Source organism: Pinus tabuliformis, chromosome 1_2, assembly GCF_031772625.1.
Source record: "Pinus tabuliformis cultivar Carrire ecotype Pingquan chromosome 1_2, CPIR1, whole genome shotgun sequence".
Classification (NCBI taxonomy): domain Eukaryota; kingdom Viridiplantae; phylum Streptophyta; class Pinopsida; order Pinales; family Pinaceae; genus Pinus; species Pinus tabuliformis.
Window position 1 is genome coordinate 360,154,352 of NC_142298.1, and position 21,850 is coordinate 360,176,201.

The window sequence follows — 21,850 nt, forward strand, 5'->3', positions numbered from 1 at the left end:
CCAAGAGCCTCTATAAATGCTCATTGACTCTATCAAGCCAATATTCCCGGTCTTGATTGATCATGTTTTCCCATTATTCATCGACAGTGAGTTGTTCAGCAAGCTCAGCTTGTCTTTTCCTTTAATGACCATTTGAAGTTTCTGTTCATCCTCCATTGTGTCCAAGTCTATAAGTTCAAAATATGTTCCTTTCTCATGGAGGCATTTCTATTCCTGCATGTCCACCTCTGCCATTGTGTAATTTAGTGTGAAAAACAAAACCCTAGGGAGGTGATGAAGGGGTATATAGATGAAGGGAGTATGTGGTAATGAGAGGGAATTTTGAGGGGATGGGAAGGATATTTGGAATGTGTAAGGAATGACAGGGAGGTATAAGTGATAGGGGTTTTTAGGGATAGGAGATGTGAATTGGGGGTAGGGTACAGGGAGCCTAGACAAATAGGTGCCTCATGGTTAGGGTTTTTAGTTTATTTTAGGAAAAATTAAACACAATGATACATCAAGTAAACAATGTATGAGCAAATAAAATAGAGAGAAACCTACTTGTTTCATGTGATTAAAACCTTTAGGTGAAAAAATTTTGAACTTTGGAGGTGTTTTGTTGAGTTTTGAGTGGGCCTGGACCTCACTAGGCAAACACGCAACACTCTTAACATGCACACAACACCTTTTTGCAGGCCACTTTTGGAGGCTTTCCTAGTGTCCAAATTAGGCTTGGGATAGCTCGTTGGAAATCTTGTCGAGTCTAATTTCCATATATGCCTTTATTTTTCAATTTGGAGCTCATTTAACCTGTCAAAAACGAAATCTCCCAAAACTGGTCAAAACATGCAAAATGAGGGTGAAAAAATGAAGAGTGTTGTTGCAGGCAACTTTTGGAGGTCTTCCTAAACTCCAAATTGATCTCATGATAGTTCATTGGAAATATATTCCAATATAGTTGTCATTTGACTTATCAAGAAAGTCATTTGGACACTCCAGCTAGGAGAAAACTTGATTTTCCCAAGGTCACTCCAGAAGTGCAGCAACTCTCCTGTGGCACCTGTATTTTTGACATTTCTCCAAAACCATGACATCTGTGTAAAAATGGAAGTTTTTCTTCCTTGTTATATGATGGACAAAAACCTCTCTCACTTTTGTCAAATTCATCTTTTCTTGGTCAGAAACACAGTTTGAAGAAAAATCGGCCCTTATGTGTGGCGAATGACTTATCCCTTGGAATGACTTCTTGACAAATGATGGAGACATGATTTTGATGATATGAAATGGCCTCATACCTGATGATATCCCTTATGCCTCCTCTACTCAGATATCTCTGATTCCATAGCAAATCCTAGCTTAGTGAGAGAGGAAATTAGGGTTTAGTGGAGGGAAAACGGGGGATTTGTAGAAATGAAGGGAAATGAAGGGGATGGGGGATTCTGAATTCTTAGGAAAATTTTGGGGGGTAGGGAGGGATGTTAGGAAATAGGTGAAAGTGGAATTTCAAATATTGAGTGAGGGTAAGGGGTCCAAAATGGAAAAACATAGGCCTAGCCTAAAAAAAATGTCAAATTGTAACAATAGGCTAGGGTTTGTGGGAAAATGGTGAATTTGAGGGATATTAGTGACAGGAAGTGTTTAAAAAGGTCTATGAAGGGTAGGGGAAGGTATATGAGCATTAGGATATAATTTTTGTTGATTTTTTTATCATGGGATTCATGGAACCAAGAAAAATGCCCTTAAAACCCTAGGAGAGGGAAATGAGCCTTAAAAGCGCAACTGAGGCAACAAGGTATAAGATGACCCACTGAATTAAAAATTATAGTTTGGAACCTATAATAATTATGAAAACTCTTTGAATCATGGTACATTCAGCTGAGGGGTGACATGGATCACTACTTGTAAAACTTTGGAAGGAGTGAAAACAATCCTAGACGTAATACCTAATGACCAAATTTTTACTTGAAGACACACTGAAATGAAAAAATTTGACGTTGACACCCTAAGACCACTTTGTAAGAGCATGTTTGATCGCTGGTGGAAGGCTGCAAATACTGACACTAACATTGGCCTTATTGGGGATGGCAGCTCCTTGGAGGTGTCAAGAACACCGTAGACCAAGTGCCTAACCATGTGGGCCAATACGGTCAAAAACTAAAGAAAACTGACTAATTGTTGAAACTCAACATAACAACTTGACTCAATACTTACTAAAATAAAAATCTTACTAAAATTATTGATGGCAGCAAATCACTGAGATGTGAGGGCTTCAAATCCTGATGACAACCACCTGCTTGCTAAATACATATGTACAATCAGGCGATATCAAAATGCCAGTGTAACCAATCAAGCAAATGCCTCCTCGATTGATTCTCCCAATCAGATTTTCTGGACAACAATAAATATTTACAATTTGATAGCCAAAAACAAAGCTGACAATGATCTCCATCATCACTGAATACTGCAATAATTACCTTCACTGTTGACTGTAATAAATTTGCTACTGGATCTTGAAAAACATGAAAATTTACCTCTCGTTGATCTAGAAGAAACAAGGTACCTTTTTCTCTTGAATCTGATCTCTCTTCATAATGTACCTCAGCAAGAGTGTGTTCATAGTCTTCAAAATTTTTTGAACAAATAGGTGAGCAGATGTCTTGTTGAAATAACAATTCAAAACATGAAATATGAGAAGAAAAATCTGAATGACAGTCTTCAATTCCCTGGTCTTCTTCAATTTGAATACATTATTGATCATCTTCATATGACATGGAAACCAGATTGTCATGTTTCTTATCGCACTCATCAGTTATACGAGGGAAAACTTCAGATAGTTCTTGAAACTCAAAACTAACACTTATATCATTTACCACTAAGTTATCCAAAGAAGATTTTTCGCTTACTTGAACAAAGATTTCATCTTGTTTTTCATAAAGGGACTGGATTACCTCCTCGTGAAGGCTTTGTTCTAATGAAATGAGAACACTTGGGTCAATAAATTTGTTTTATTCATTCCAGATGATCTCAACAACAGAGCTCTCCTTCATGGGATTCAAAACAAGGCACTCTTCATCATCACGATCTGAATCTAGATCTGAAATAGCCAACCTGACTTTATCACAATCTGAAATTGGAACTTGATTTTCCTGCATACTGTCTTCTACTATGAGAAGATCTGAAATAAGACCTTGTCTTCCATCATTTTCAATTGTACTAAGATCTTGAACCCACTGCAAATTTTCCTGAGCATCTTGATAAGTATCATCTAAGCTCTCTTTATGCTGCTGAAATGTATTTTCATACAGGGCTTCCATGATCTCGTCGTCCATGAAGTCATCATCTTCAAAAACTTTCTCAAGATTTTCAATAAAACCATAAACATGTTTACAACAGTTCTAAACTAATATTAAGGATGGACAATATTCTTTATACCTTTCAAAGAACATGGTATGAAAATCCTTTAAACAGTAAATACAAGCAGGTGACAAACTTTCATACCAAGATCGGGCTTCACCTTCCAGAGTGGCCATGAATATCTTCATCAAGCAGTCTTTAGGAAAATCAACCTTCAACTTGCGAGTATGCATGTGAAATCTAACCAGATGTAAAGCAGCATCATTCCTATCATCATCTTTAAACATAGGCAAATTCCTTTGCCAATCTACCTTAGGAATTTTTTTTGGGAAACCTGGAATGTGATCTTGGCTCATGGGAGCATACTTCGAGCAAACGAATCCATTTTTATAACAATGAATTCACCCAAGAAATCCTTCAAGCTACTGGTTCTTGAAGAGTGGAGTTGCCATAAAATTTCTAAACCTTGGGATTTTTCGACACTGGAGTTGCTAGGTGAATGATTTCAGCCTTCACATGCATCTGACTGTTGTTCACCATCAACAATCAGATCTAAACTTTGATGATCTTTCTCGGAGAAGATCTATCACCTCGTTCCCCAGTATGGTCTCCACTATGTTAGCACCTGGATTGAACCTCAGGCTAAAGGAAGGCAATGCCAGGGTAACCACAAACCATGCTTAGCCAAGTAGCTAGCCTTACTAGGCCAGGAGAGGGCTCTCTCTGTAAGGATCTCAACCAAATTGACTGAATCTAGAAAGTGATATTAGGCTAGGTATAGTAGCACAAGGTTTAATTTGATTGAAGGGTTTTGCTGGATCAGGAGGAGCAAAACAGTTAGGGCAAGGAAATTAGGTCAAAACTTTAGGGTGTTTGATGGGCAAGGTAGGCACAATGATCAGAACCTTAGGGTTTTGATGGATGAGGTGAAAGACAGGTGAGGAGATAGGAAGAGCATGTAAACCTCATGGATTCTTCCTAAACTGAAGAAAACACAGACTGTGAAATGTCTACCCAAAACAGAGCATAAAAGTTATGGATTCTACCTTTCAAACTTGTATACATTCACATAAGAGTATGAAATGATGAAATGGAGTCAACAATACATTTTAACACATTAAAACATAAGAAAAACTGAACTGAGCATCATACCACATGGATCCCAAAGAAATAGCTACAATTTTTCATTAATCTCCTAATGTACAAAATGATATTTTATCAAAGCATAAGCATCCCACTAAGTCCAGCCCTTAAAAATGACTAGGGAAATAAATAATATAGGCTTCAAACCACCCATCCTAACGTCAGGGGGTCGAATCCATGAGAGGAGGAGCTGTTTCCAACAAAAATTTGAACTGCTAGCAAGAAAATAGGGTGGTCAAAGTGACTCATCCCTAATCCAAGAAAACTAATTCATTACACCTCATGAACTCGATTTACCTAATGTATTTACCCTAGTAAGTACTAGAAACATGATAATTACATTCAAATCATCATTTACATGGATAAAATCATGATTTTCCAATGTGAAAGTGAAAACTAGGACGAAACAGTGAAAATTTGGACAAACTGTCAAACGCGCAGCGCTAGTGCTAAGCACGCAGCGCTAGTGCTAAGCACGCAGCGCTAGTGCTAAGCGTGCAGCGCCAATGCCAGGCGCGCCCTTCATCTTAAGGGGGAGTTTTGAGTACCTTCTAGGTGTCCAAATTGGGCCCAAAATATCTTGTTGGAAAGATCCTCAAGTCTATTTTCCAGAACATCTTGAATTTTTTCATTTGGAGTTCATTTGCCCTGTCAAAAGTCAATTCTCCCAACATTGCTCAACGCATAGCACCCAGGCCAAAAAGAGGGCAGAAAGGTCATTTTTTTAGGGTTTTTGGCCCTTTTGGTCAACCAGTTCTGCTCCAAAACCTTAGAAAATGCACAGGGTGCATGTACTCATCATTGTGAATCCAAAAATGTTGACCATTTCCTCATTGGATGCCCCAAAAAAGAGTGCAGCGCCCGAGGCGTTGCACATTTAACCTCCATGACTGTGCTAAAAATTGTCTGAAAAAACACAGTAAGTGATTTTATGTTCCAAATTGGTTAAAAGTTTCCAAAAAAGTGTTTTTATAGCTGATCATGTGTTAGAGGCATGGAGAGATGCCTCAGCAAGAATATCTAACTTTCTTTTCTCCTCTTGCTTAGTAAGTTTTTCAATTTTTGCTTGAGCTCTTTTGAGCTTGGCTCTAGCAATTTGGTTTCTCATGGCATAATGCTTTTCCATCCTCCTCTGAATGTCATTGTCCTTCTTAGTCTTGGCCAAGAGCTTCTCTAAATTCTCATTGACTCTATCAAGCCAATATTCTCGATCTTGATTGATCATGTTTTCCCATTGTTCATCAACAGTGAGTTGTTCAGCGAGCTCAGCTTGTCTTTTCCTTTAATGACCATTTGAATTTTATGTTCATCCTCCATTGTGTCCAAGTCTATAAGTTCAAAATATGTTTCTTTCTCATGGAGGCATTTCTATTCCTGTATGTCCACCTTTGCCATTGTGTAATTTATTGTGAAAAACAAAACCCTAGGGAGGTGATGGAGGGGTATATAGATGAAGGGAGTATGTGGTAATGAGAGGGAATTTTGAGGGGATGGGAAGGATATTTGGAATGTGAAAGGAATGACAGGGAGGTAGCAGTGATAGGGGTTTTTAGGGATAGGAGATGTGAATTGGGGGTAGGGTATAGGGAGCCTAGACAAATAGGTGCCTCAGGGTTAGGGTTTTTAGTTTAATTTAGGAAAATTAAACACAATGATACATCAAGTAAACAATGTATGAGAAACGAAAATAGAGAGAAACCTACTTGTTTCATGTGATGAAATCCTTTAGGTGACAAAATTCTAAACTTTGGAGGTGTTTTGCTGAGTTTTGGGTGGCCCTGGACCTCACTGGGCAAATGCATATCACCTTTTTGCAGGCCACTTTTGGAGGCTTTCCCAGTGTCCAAATTAGACTTGGGATAGCTCGTTGGAAATATTGTCAAGTCTACTTTCTATATCTACCTTTATTTTTTAATTTGAAGCTCATTTCACCTGTCAAAAACTCAATCTCCCAAAACTGGTCAAAACATGCAGAATGACGGTGAAAAAATGCAGAGTGTTGTTGCAGGAAACTTTTGGAGGTCTTCCTAAACTCAAAATTGAGGTCATTATAGTTCATTGGAAATATATTCCAGTATATTTGTCATTTTACTTTTCAAGCAAGTCATTTGGACATTCCAGCTAGGAGGAAACTTGATTTTCCCAAGGTCACTCTAGAAGTGCAACAACTCTCTTGTGGCACCTGTATTTTTTACATTTCTCCAAAACCATGACACTTTTGTAAAAAATGAAGGATTTTTTTCTTCCTTGTTCTATGATGGACAAAAACCTCTCTCACTTTTGTCAAATTCATCTTTTCTTGGTCAGAAACACAGTTTGAAGAAAAACTAGCCCTTATGTGTGGCAAATGACTTGTCCCTTGGAATGACTTCTTGAAAAATGATGGAGACATGATGTTGATGATATGAAATGGCCTCACACCTTCTGATATCCCTTATGCCTCCTCTACGATCTCTGGTTCCATAGCAAACCCTAGCTCAGTGAGAGAGGAAATTCGGGTTTAGTGAAGGGAAAACAGGGGATTTGTAGAAATGAAGGAAAATGAAGGGGATGGGGGAATTCTAAATTCTTAGGAAAATTTTGGGAGGTAGGTAGGGATGTTAGGAAACAGGGGAAAGTGGAATTTCAAATATTGAGCGAGGGTAAGGGGTCCAAAATGGAAAAAGCCAAGCCTAGCCTAAAAAAATGTCAAATTGTAATAATAAGCTAGGATTTGTGGGAAAATGGTGAATTTGAGGGATATTAGTGATGGGAAGTGTTTAAAAAGGTATATGAAGGGTAGGGGAAGGTATATGAGCATTAGGATATAAGTTTTGTTGATTTTTTCATCATGGGATTCATGGAACCAGGAAAAATGCCCTTAAAACCCTAGGAGAGGGAAATGAGCCTTAAAATCACAACTGAGGCAACAAGGTATAAGATGACCCACTCACCTAAAAATTATAGTTTGGAACCTATAATAATGATGAAAACTCTTTGAATGATGGTACACTCAGCTGAGGGTGACATGGACCAATACTGGGAAAACTTTGGAAGGAGTAAAAACAGTCCTAGACCTAATACCCAATGACCAAATTTTTACTTGAAGACTCACTGAAATGAAAAAATTTGACTTTGAAACCCTAAGACCACTTTGTAAGAGCATGTTTGATCATTGGTGGAAGGCTGCAAGTACTGACACTAACAGTGCAATCAATTATTAAGCTTGGTAGGCTAACCAAAATTAGGTTAATTGTGGTGTGAAATATTAACCAATTTGACTTACAAATATGGATTAGGATTCTCTCTAAATACCTTGTACGAGTTGATTGTGTGTGATGTGTAAATTACAAGGAGATACCATTGATCTTCAACTCTAACATTTTGATATTTTCCATTGTTTTATGATAATACTAACTTGTCGTTATATTAGTTTAACAAAAGGATATTTGCATAGGGCTCATTATATTGTCTTCATATGTGAAAACAATTATCAATCACCATAGAAGATTATAGACTGCAAGTTTCCACGAACTAGGCACATAAAAATATGCTTTGTAACAAAATTGTTATATCAAAGCATAAACATGTGTACACTGAAAAATTTTGTTAGACAATTGCTAAGTTATTCTTCATGTTATGGATATGAGAAGAACCATTCAAAATAAATGTAAAGAAATATACTTTGATGCAACATTAATCACGTGAAATACCACAGTTCAGGTAAAACCTATGAAGTTTACATCACGTATGAATTGTTGCTAGTGTATGATATCACCGCAATGTTATTAAAACATAGATGGTATATTGATATAGATCTTGTATAAAAATCGAAATAAATATAGTAAAGTAAAGAAATATACTTTGACGCAACGCGCGGGCTAAGATCAGGCCTAACACTAGCTAAAAGCAAGTCTTGAGGCTCCTATTTACATCATACATAATTGGAATATGCAGAGTTCTATGCAAAGCAAGATCCTCATCCTCTAGAAGATAAAAGTAAGAAACCAGATATGTTTGGAATACTATCACACATACAACTATTAAGTTACATTTCGGTCATACAAATCATTCAAGAAAGATGTGTAAGAGAATACCAATGACTAGGCATTGCTTGGATACAAATAGAAATTCTTAAGTAGAAAACCATGCACACATTTCCTTACCAAAATAATTGACAGGATAGTGGATTCCAACCATGCGAATGCAAAACTACCAATTCCAATCATAACACAACATATTGTTGCAATTTAGAATATACAACAATTGTACTCAAATTGTGCCTCATGTATTCTTACTGATACCTATCACAAGCTATAGTTCATTTCTTCTCCTTGGTTTAGGATAAATGAGATGGTTATCGTCCTTAAGCATATTTGACATAATTCTCTTCCGTATCCTAGATAAAAGTTGCAGTTGGAACATGTGGTTTAGTAGGAGTTCGTACAATCACAGGTTCATTGCACCCTTCATCTAAGCACACCATCAATCAATTATTGTTTTCCTTTACTTCTCATAAGACCCATGGTCCCTTGGTTTTTGATCATAATCAATTTGTACAAATGAGATTCTTTGCAATAGTTGTTCATGTGGTTACCCGTGGGAGAATATCAAAGAGATGGCTTGCTCCAAGTCAATGCCTGGGGTGGCTTGTGATCCTAATGTATTCTAAAAGAAACAAAGGTCTGTATCATAATCTATAAATAGTTTGTACTTGGCCAATTGAATTTATGAAGGTAATGCTAGACTTGGGAAAAAAAATATGCTGACCCCATTCTTGTAACTGTAACATGAGAGTCGGGTAACTTAGTAATCACCTCCCTTGGGTTAGAATGGTAAGGGGGTGTATAACATTCTACATTTATTTACATACGATCTTCTCATCCACATATGATCTACTTTCAACCTAGTTGTTTGAATCAATAGCCATGAGATTCCTCTTATTATTATCTTTCTTTTTGTTCTTTGTGTCTTGATCTAGATGCAATTTCCAACACTTTTCCACTGTATGACCATAAATGTTATAGTTGTTGTAGTGGTTGTTGGGATATTTTCACTATTGTGTAGTGGGCGCCATCTTTTTATCTTTTCCCCCTTTCCACTTCTTCATCCCCTCCTTAGAAAAATATGGATGCTCCTTCTACTTAAATCAACTTGATTTTCCTTTCTTTAGGCCTATGCTCCCATTGTAATGTGCCTGTACACAAGCCTCGTCCAATGATCTGGGCTTGAAAAACATCACTTACTTCCGCAAATGCCTATGTAGACCCCCTAGATACTGGGGTAGTCTATTTGAGTTATTTGGGGAGATACCTAACATTATGGCCAACCTTCTAAATTATGTTGTGTACTCCTATACACTTTGCCCTTGCTTTTGCCTCAAGTACTACTATGAAATCGACTGGACCTCTATATACTGATAGGGTAAAATTGTGACTTTATGATGCTTTTAAAGTTCTTCGACATAGTCACTAGAGGATCTCCCTCCAACTTCAAGGTCTTCATGTGGCTTTCCCACTAGGTCAAAGAATAACTCTATAATTTCAACCGCACAAATGAAACCTTGTGTTCTTTCTCTATATGATGAACACTGAAATAAACTTCTAAATGTTGAAACCATTGATTTAGCTCTAGAGTTTTAATATCTCCTTAAGACATATTGATATCGAATATAACTTCCATTTTAAACAAGGACTGTGAACGATTCACTACACTCAAACTGGGTTTATTTTTTTCAGGTTCTTGCTTTGGCTTCTTCCTTGTTTCTTCTTGATCTCCTAATCTCCCCTCTAGTCAAACCTCTGTGTTAAAAACCCCATTTTATTTGAAAATCCTAAGTTTATTGGTCAAGGCCACGATGAGGAAACTCACATTGCGGTTTATATCTACAATGTGTGCTTCTAGTCGTGAAAACCTCTCCTCTATAGAATCATAAGGCTTATATACATATTCCTCAACCATGACTGGGGTTTTATTACTTTTGGCTTGGCTGATATGGATCCCCTGCAACTCCCCACAACATACCCAAATAAACCTCCTTTGATACCAATATGATCCTTAAACTTTCATGGATATTCCACTGAACAGTTCGTCACAACAAATCTGATAAAATTATACTTAAAATTTGAAATCTACACTATGAGAGTTTATTTCTCTTTAGATTTTTGGTTTTGTAAATTATTGTTCACTGCATAAGCATGAAAAATTATAATTATGTAGAAAATAGATAACAACAAATTAAAATATCACAAACCATAATTGGCACAAAATGTATCCTTGGAAATGCCTTCGAGAGAAAACCCTGCTGGAAGGTGAGGATGCTCTATGCTTTTTCTCTGAATAGAAAATGGATGCAAGTACAAAGAAGTGAGTTTTGTGGCTTGTGGGCTACTACAATGCATAAATCCTCAATGTGTTCTTTGTCCCTATCCCTCTCAACTACCCTTATTTTCTATGGAAACAATGCACTCAATATGAATGGAACCCATTTTCCTCCAAGTGGCTTAGTTATAACACAACTTGATAACCTACTACTGGTTAAGTTTGACTCCTTCAACTCTTAACTAGAGTTACAATATTGACATTTCTAAATTCTTCTTCATCATGATCATGTTGCTATCCCATTTACCACGAGAAATGGGCACTGACGTGGCATCCTATCAAATTATAGTGGTTAAAACAAGAAGGTCAACTTCTGAGTGACATAATTTTGCATATATACTTTGATTGAGACGATTCTTGCATTGTTAAAAACGTATTTGTGTGTATAACAGTAAAACAAATTGTCATTGTAAAGCAACCAAGTCTCGCAACCCCGCTAACCTAAATAAAAATTTCATTTAATGCCTCAAACTACTCTTGAAATGTCTTATGCCATTACTAAAATGGTCTTGCGAGTTGATTCCTCCACTTTTTTCACTTTGAAAGCATCGAGATGGATGAAAAACAATATAATGATCCAATAAATATCATTTAGAGAAATTCCTTGCAAAATGCCAATCAACTTATAATGATAGCATTTGAATGATAACTGCTCATAATCAACTTGTTGAAGTTGTTTCTTATTTTCAAAGGTTAGCTTGATAGTCTCAAACAAATATTTTTCCATATCTACCTTTACACATAGATGAGCACAAGCAAACATTTGATCTTTTGGTGTTTCATAATTTATATACCTTCTAAGAGTGTTCCCTATGGATCTCATAATCATTTTGTTTTAACAATGCAATGGGAGATGAATAAGCTAGATGTAGCCTAGGACTATTGAAGAAACGTCATTCTCCAGCTTGAATTTAGGTATCCATTGGTTCATGTACATCCCTCTAATCCCATAGTCTACTTTGAAAAATAGGATAGCAATCCTCTTTGGTATCAAATAAGAAGGCATAAAACCTTTAGCCAAAAAAAAAGTAGGTCATTTTGTGTTTGTTCAGGGGCACCAAACTCTTCTGGATCCAAATTTCCATAACCCTAGGTGCATGTCATATCCATGTAAGTTGTCTGATTAACCCTCAACTCATTTGATTCATAGTCATTTGGAATTAGATTGGGGGAAAGTGTTACTTCAAGGATCTCTTATAAGTTCTTAATGAATGAAATCAGTGTAGCTTTTGCATGTTTGCCCAAAGTGGCAACTAACAACTTGAGAGATTCTATGTTAGAAGGGGAGGGGAGCTACCACCCCCCTCAATTCCCAATACTTGTTACTGAGATCAAATCCTTAGGGATGCGAGGATAGGTTTTTTTGCAGAGCTCAAATTTTTTGGTATCAAAACTTATTTGAGTAAAGTGAGAAATTAATAACAAAAAAATCCTTTAAGAGAAAATGTTTGTAGTTGGGAGTGACAAAATAGGTACATATTGGATTTGTGTCCAAGTTACTTATGAGGCAAATTGATTTTCACTAATTAGCCCTCCAAAAATTCTCATATATCCCATTAGAAACAGAAATATGGCCTTAAATGGCCACAAGTTTGTTCAACATTTGCTCTAGCATCACATGATAAATTTACTATTGAATGTTTTAACCTTGCCATGGGTTTTCCCTTATTCTAAAGTTATTATAATTTTTTTATCTTAATAAAGCCGATTTGCCCAATATCATATTACATCCTCTAGTTCAATAGATAAAATAAATCTTAGGAAGGCTTGCAAATATTTTGTATAAGCACATATACAAATAAATGAACACCATGACAGATAGGCTTTGAAAGGAAGGCCTACATGAAAATTGGGCAATTATATTGGAATTTGATTATGGGGAGGTTATGCCCTACTAGCTATTGCAAAAAAAAGACATATAAGATGACTATATGATACAAGTGTTCTTGCATGGTTAAATGGTGTTTATTAGTTTTTGTATAAGTCTTGAGCTCTTAGAGTCTTTATGGGACTAAAAAGGACATGATAGAAGTGTTGAAGCACCTAAAAAATGTTATTTAAGTGTTCATCTCGAATATTAATATACCTTTTTCTTGGAAAATAATTATTAATTAGTCAATTGGGGTTAAGTTGAGTGGTTGGAAGAAATGTTGTTATCACAATAGTCTAATGAGGCAACTTTTTGGCATTTTTTCAAGCATATTTCTTTGTCAATATTGCCCAAAATATGGTTATAGACAAGGAAAATTGTAGTTTCGAGTTGTTAAACATGCACAATCTAAGTAGCCCAAGAGTTTCTAGGGTGCTTAATCCATTTATGCATTCAAAAATTTAATTTAAATGATGGAACACTGTGGTATTACCGAAAATTGTGTCATCAAATTTTGGCCAAAAAGTCACCTCACTATACTACATTGTTGTTATCCTCCACACCTATATTCAATTCTTGCAAGTGACATGTTGAGCTCATAATGAGTATATTGATTTAGGCTTCAAACCTTGCAATTGAATGACCTTGTGCCCTAAATATTCTAGGGTTTACCTTAGGTATTATCCTCAAAATGAGGGGAAGTATTCAAGGATTTTCCCTTAGCATGTGATCCATAAAAAAGCAAAAATAACTTATCCTAGTTTATAAATAAATAAAAAAATTCTCGATATTGGAAAGCAACATGGATAAAAATAAATTACTTAAAATCTCGTTGATTACCTTACCATATTCAGTAAATCTTAATGCCTCAAGTGGATGCCTCCTTCCTGTTTGTCGAGAGTGTTAGAAATAATGAGAGAGGGAGGGGTGAATCAGTGTTTCGTGCAATTAGTATTTTCACTTTTCTTTTGCGATGTTAATGAAAATTAGAGTTAAGCATTTCCAGATAACATATGTAAATTATGAGAAGTATATGCAAGCATATAAAAAATAAAGCACATCAATGGATCAACAAGCACATCATCACATAGGAACATGAGATATTTAGTGGAAAACCTAACTGTGAAAAATTGTTGTTGTTGTTTTCTTTGTCTTCTTATTATTATAAAGAAAATATTCTATTACATGTTGCACTGGTGCAAACTCTTTCCAATGTGCAGGCTCCTACCTACTAAAGGATACCACCTCCTCTTTTTTCTCTAGCTACCACTGGAAGGAAGCCACAACTCCCTAATCAAGTTTACTCTCCATCATCGAAAGGAGTCTACCACTCCCTCACTAAAGGCTCCAACCCTCAGACCCTTGTGGACCACACTTCAAAATTTTCATACTAGATCAACCTACAATAAATCCCAAATCCTGAAGGCCATGCTTCATCCAATTTTCAAACTAGACCCACATAAAGCATTCTACTCAATCTCAATAATTGAATACATATTTGACCTTTGCACAAATGTTAACAAAAATTCTTTCTACAATAATCAAATCAGCTATTGGCAAGCCATAGTCGTAAACATCAGAAATCAATCAAATATTTTTCTCATTACACTACAACCCTTCCTCAACATACTCATCATTTGATAATCAATAGAAAAACAAATCTCAATAATACAAAATCCTCTCGGTGGTTAATACAATCTTTGCATACAAAACAAAAATTCTATGTAGATCTGCTCATAATACATTAGCATATGAAAAACATCTCATAACTTTGCCATGAACTTTGATTCAATAAAATCATCAGCACAATGATCACAATAACTCAATACAAAACTCTTTAAAATTCAACAAATTTGTCCTCATGCAATCAGCTCCTAAGACCAACAATAACATAATACATCTTTCATAATTCAATAAACAACTCAACCATATTATTTCAGCTTACCAAAATTTTTCCCTCAATACAACAATGAATTACCATCAAATTACCAGCAATGCAAATACTCTTTGAATCTTGCAGTTAGCCAATAAATAAATTCTTCCATACCCTATCCACTCATGGAAAATTTGCCTTGACCTCTAAAGCACAAACCCTCTGCCTCAGAGGAACAAACTCCACAATGCTTCTTAGCTAACCAAATTTCATAAGCATAACAAACTCATAGACATTCAGCTATACCAAGTACACCCATAACTCTCTCATATAAATAATTAATCCTTTGCCTCTACTCTAACTCAACAATATTGAATACAGGACTAAATACACAAGTATCCATCACTATGACAAAACGAATCATATGCACATCAAGATACACTCTCAGTCACTCAATAAATAGCAACAATGAAGTCATACATTCTTATAGTTTGAGTGGATCTTGAACCAAAGCATTTCACAAGCAAAGTACCCCTACAATTGCAAACATTTTCCATCATAAAAACACACCCAAAGTACTATTAATCTGAATGCTCAGTTACAAGCTCTAATCCAAGACTCTCTTCCATTAATCGACCTCTGCAAACTTTTCATTTTATCTTCTATAGGTGATTTGCCATTATAATCTTCATATCTATGTGCACTGATACTTGTTCCAAGTTGTGCAAGATTTGTATTTTGCATAAACCATCATTTTTCCTTGATCTTCTCACTCCACACACACATGTTTAGTCTAAGTCACACTCTCTGAACCATATGCATTATCTATCAATCTTACATTGCAGGCACCATACTACATTAATTGATCAATACTTCATATAATTATTCTACCGTCTACATTTTCGCACCATTAAATTCTATAAATTAGAATGAACACAATATTCTCAACAGAATAACTACAATGGGAAAATGATCAGGTAGCAAACCAATTTGAGTCTAATGGCATTACAGGTGGATATGATGCACATAGGTTCTTTTGGCTCAAGGAAATCTCTATTAGCTTCAAATATTGTTCTCACACTGCATTTTGACTAGATTCATTACGCAAAAGTGTCTCAAAGACTGAATACACACCATCATTAAGTGTTTTGACCAATTTAACTTGTGCCTTTATCCATCAAAGATCTCCATTGCAGACCCATTCACCCTTCATTACACATTCTCAAACGTGTAAGATCCAATACATCAAATCTCTGCCAGATGAATCATCATTCCATACTTCTTTAACCATTAGCCAAAACAAAGTAAAATAAAAACAAATCAAAAATAAATTGTGTAGACTACTAGAGCTAGAGCCAAATGGATCACCCAAAATGCACACTTGATATCTCATATTTGCAGCTAGTTCTAGAAAAAATAAAAGAGAGAAACACTAGGTTAATCCAGATCGATCCTTAGAGATAACTTCCTTAAGATGCTCATATCGATCACTCTTAAGGGCACACAAACTAATTGATTTCCTTGAGAATTTAAAATCTCTCTGCCACTGAATTACAACAAGAAAAAACCATAGTTTTGTTGATGGTTTTGTTTGACTAGATCAATTGGACTTCGCGTGCATAAATTCCTTGGGAAATTAGATGAGTTTACCCTTGGGTTTTCAATTTCTTCACCTACAAGTCAGATAACTCAATTACCAAGGCAAAAGAGGCATGTTAGAACTCAACATGAAAAGTAGGTGACCCACATTATAGCGTGGGTTTCTGAGAAAAAGGACGCATTATAGACATAAGGAGGCTAGAGAAAATCATCACTTTTTTAGGCTAGAGAAAATCATCACACATCACCTTATCAGGCACATCTCCATCCTTAGACAATTTTTTTGCCAATAATAAAGACCGTGACAAGATCACTATCCAGGTTGACATCAAGGCCAACAAACTAGCCATAATGTCAAATATCTCCCCCTTTGGAGTTGATTTCGACCTCCCGGAAAATAGCAATTCATTAAGTCATTCTCTCCCCCTTTGACATCAATGGAAAAGGGAAATACCAATCACTCGAAAGCAATTCCAACAATATGGGGGTTGAGCTAACTACAAAGCTTATACAAACTGATCTTTTGATAGAATCTGATGTTTCTCCTACAAGATAATTATGTGAAACGAAGAACTCGGTTGCAAAACATGTCCCTGATCAACACCATACAACCTCCCACACAGACCATGTTCCCCCTAATCATATAATGGGGTTTCAATCATACTCTTTTTGCTACTATAACAACACTTTCACTTCTATGCAAAAAACCTCCTTTCCAAGTGCAAGACTAACAAACTTTTGACCAATGGTTTTACAATGATGTGCAATGAAAGTACAAGGCTCCTTGGAGAAAATACATGGTTGTAATAAGTTCATATGATTGATATATGACTATTCTATAAGCATGCTTATCACCAACCAATGACTCATGACTACATGGACCCAAGTTACATCATTCCACCAAGTGACCCAATACAAAAATGAGACAAGGGCTATGTCAATGATATACAATACAAGACTTTAACATCTAATAGTCCATACATAGTTTAACTTGACACACCTCTACAATACATGTTGGACACAATGTGTCTCTCTATGACCAATGCACCAAAAGATGAAATAATAATGATACATGGCTTATACAAATGCACACACATGTGCTCTCTTCTATGCATGCTCATCATAATGATATGAGGCAAATACATGACATCAATAAGCAATAATATGTGCTTTATGTAGCAGCAGTGAAAGTACAATACCATAGCACATGCTAACACATGGCTACTTTCAATACCTCAGCCATAATCTAAAATCTTAGCAAGAAAAAAATGGGTTGTCGATGAAGGATCTCTACAACATCTAAAGTCTTCATAGGCGATTAAATATAGCGACAAATAAAACTAATTATCATCATATCAAATACCAATCAACACCAACAATAAGCTCTTTGTAGCAAAGTCATGGCAAGAGCATAAGATAACCACTATCTTCCACATACATATCAACAACACAATAATATGAACTCGTAGCAACAACACAAATATCATGGCACAATGACAATAGCATATAAGTCCTCATTAATGAAAGCACTATGAGGCTCAACCACATAGAAGCATACTTCTATAGCACCAAATCTAGCTTCGGGAAACAAATAAGCAAGCAACAAAACTATCTCTAGCAGTAGATGAATTAATACAACAAAAATCTTTCAAAAATTGTTAATGAGTGGTCAATCAAATAATGCACCAAAGAAGCAATGTAGGGGAGTTGATATATCCAATAGCAACAACAACATAAGATTTTGCAATGAAACACCATCAACATATTTTGACCTCTCAATATCAGGGTCAACACACTCTATACTCATACAATGAGATTAAAATCCAAAGAAGCATAAGCATATCAATATCTCAAACCAAAACAGCATAGGAAACAACTCCTCAAACCACAATAAACTAATTTCAAATAAGTGCATAGCATGAGGAATATAGAAAGTTCCTCCAAGCAGTGTCTTTTCCCTTTTTTGCTAGCAAGGGACCATAATGCGAACAATGAACCACTAAAACATAGGAAATATATGAGATGCTCCCCCTGGATTTCTCCACGCCTTGGAAAAATCCCTAACATCATTAATGTGTGGCCAAATAAGTAATACATCCAAGAAACAATCTAAGCAACAACAACAACAACATAATAACAAAGTATTGTCAACAACTCATGACCCCATCATCAACTCCTTAACCATTTGCATAAGAATAAACATTGGACTGACATGTCTTCAAAATTAGAAACTCAACATACAACTGCTCCAATGCTATAAATAAAAAATATGGTTGATCCAATTGATGTCAAAATAAGAATATATCATAAATAAAACCAATACTTCAAACCTCGTGTATCTCCCCTTGAGCCCATGTATCGCCTTTCTAAAACATAGATCTATCCATATCTAATCTTTTCGATATAGTTGCACCTCCAATATGCATGCAACTCAAGATGCAACCATATTCTCCCCTTGAGACCATGCAAGCATCATTTTTTGGTGGGGGTCTCTTGTTGTTCCTTTCTCCTCCAAACTTTGATAAGTCGATATTTGACATGTGCAACAACTTCTCTCTTCTTGTGTGGTTGGCCTTGCATGATTTTCTCCCTTTGGCTGGATTTCCTATAAGACATGGTAGCTTGCAATATTTTGGCCTTCTAGCCAATGTTGTTACACACGTAGCACTTTATTTGACCAAGACACAAAGGAATAGGTTTGTATCTCTTATTGATATGCCTTTGATTATTTGCAGGAGTCTTGTAGTTAATTGACATATGGCCAAAAACTTTGCATGAGAAATAGTTGCCATAAAAGGAATGATTATACCTCATTATTGATGATCTTCGTGATGGGGGCAATCTGGCTTACATACTTGCTTGAGGGTGATTTTCACTTTGCCACTTCTTTTGCTAAGAGGACCTGATCTCTTTTTTTCTACAATATTCTACAACACGTTCAAGTTTTTAACAGCTTAAACACTTGACATATCTCATTACGGGTACAATGGATTTTCTTCGTGAATGCACTTTTCTTGGTTCTTCTTTTGGTTGTTGATCTTGCTGATGGTTCTCCTTTTTCACATTGTAATTAGCTGCTCCATCATTTTCTGATGTGCTAGATCTGATCCTTTCCAATTCTTCTCTTGCAAATTATGCTTCAACTCCCAATTTTTCGTAATAACTAACTCTTTCTATAAGCTTATTGATTGTTGCATCCTTAATTTTTCTTGATTATTCCATCTAAGGTTTTAAACTAATAATTTCTTCTTTGCAACCACACTCCTTTTCATAAAAAATATGCAATAAATTTTTTAGGTCTTTATTCTCAGCTATGAGCCTTTTAATCTCTGCTTCTAAGGCCATTATCTTACATTGCTCTTCATATTTCTCTGCAAAAGGATTACCTTGACTTCTACTAGAAAGATCAATCTCAATTGATTGGTTATCATCTTCTAATCCATCTTTATCAAGAGCATCATTATCATTACATGTACGGGGAAATGGGAAATAAGATCTAAGATGGTCATCACATCTACAATTAAAACAAAGAGTAGTACCTGCTAATTCTTGATGATTATCTTCACCATTTTGATCATAAAAAAGAGAGGTTCTTCTGAATTTGAATTTTTTCTGACTTGTTTGTTGCTCTTCCTCTTTAGAGACATCTTCTTCTTTTTCTTGGTCATGGTCCACGATATACTCTCAAGTGATTAAGCTTCACTAGAGAGAACCTACTTTGACACCAATTGTTAGAAATACTAAGAGGCGGGGGCATGAATCAATATTTCATACAATTAGTATTTTCACTTTTCTTTTGTGATTTTAATGAATAGTTGAGTTAAGCATTTCCAAATAACATATGTAAATTATGAATAGTATATGCAAGCATATAAAACATAAAGCACATCAATGGATCAACAAGCACATCATCACAGAGGAACACCAGATATTAGGTGGAAAATCCAACTAGGAAAGACCACTACTACTATTGTCTCTATCTTCTTCTTCTTATTATAAAGAAAAAATTATATTGCATGTTGCATTGGCCAAACTCTTACCAGTGTGCAAGCTCCTACCCATTAGAGGCTACCACCTCCTCTTGTTTCACCAGCTACCACTAGAAGGAAGCCTCCACTCCTTGATCAATTTTACCGGCCACCACCAAAAGGAAGCTACCACTTCCTCACTAAAGGCTCCAACCCTCAGACCCTTCTAAACCATGTTTCAAAAATTTCATACTAGATCCATATACAACAAATATAAAATCATGTATGCCATGTTTCATCCAATTTTCAAACTAGACCCACATAAAACATTCTACTCAATCCCAATAATTGAATACATATCTGACCTCTACACAAATGTCAACAAAAACTCTTTCTGCAATAACTAAATCAGCTATTGGCAAGCAATAACAACATACATCAATAATCAATCAAAGTATTTGCTCATTGCAATACAACTCTTCCTCAACATACTCATCATTTGACAATCAGTAAGCAAAACAAGTCTCAACAATACAAAATCTTCTCTGTGACAAATACAATCTATGCATACAAAACACAATTGTTATGCATATTTGCTCATAATACATTAACAAATGACAAACCTCTCATAACTTTTCCATAAACTTTGATTCAATACAATCATCAACATAATGATCACAACAACTCAATACAAAACTCTTTGCAACTCAACAAATATGTCCTCATGCAATCAACTCCTAAGACCAATATGAACATAATACATATTTCACAATTCAATAAACAACTGAGCCATATCATTTCAAATTACTAAAACTATACCCTCAATATAATAGTGAATTACCATTAAATTAACAGTAATGCAAATAACCTCTAATTCTTGTTGTTAGCCAATAACCAAATTCTTCCATACCTTATCCACTCATAGTAGCTTTGCCTTGATCTCTAAAGAACAAACCCTTTGCCTCAAAGCAACAAAATCTACAATGCTTTTGAGCCAACCAATTTTAATAAGCATAACAAACTCATAGGCATTCAACTATACCAAGTATGCACAAAACTTTGTCATGTGAAGAATTAATCCTCTGCTTATACTCTAACTCAATAATATTGCATACAAGAATGAATACACAAGTATCCATCACCATGACAAAATGAATCATATGCACATCAAGATACACTCTCAGTCACTCAATAAATAGTAGCAATGAATTCATATATTCATATAGTCTTAGTGGATCTTGCACCAAAGCATTTCATAAGCAAAGTACCCTTGTAATTACAAATACTGTCAATCATAAACACACACCCAAAGTACTATTAATCTCCATGCTCAATTACAAGCTCTAATCCAAGACTCTCTGCCATTAATTGACCTCTGTAAACTCTACCTTTTATCTGCTACAAGTGATTTATCACTATAATCTTTAGGTCTACTGGCGTTGATACTTGATCCAACTTGTGCAAGTTCTATCTTTTTGCATAAACCATGATTCTGCCCTTGATATGCTCACTCCACATTCACATATTTTGTCTAATCTGCACTCTCTAAACCATATGCATTGGTTATCAATCCTACGTTACAGCTACCATACTACATTCGCTGATCAATAATTCAAATAATTATCTGCCATCTAAAAGTATGCACTATTAAATTTTATAAATTAAAAAGAACACAATATTCTCAGCAGAATGACTACAGTA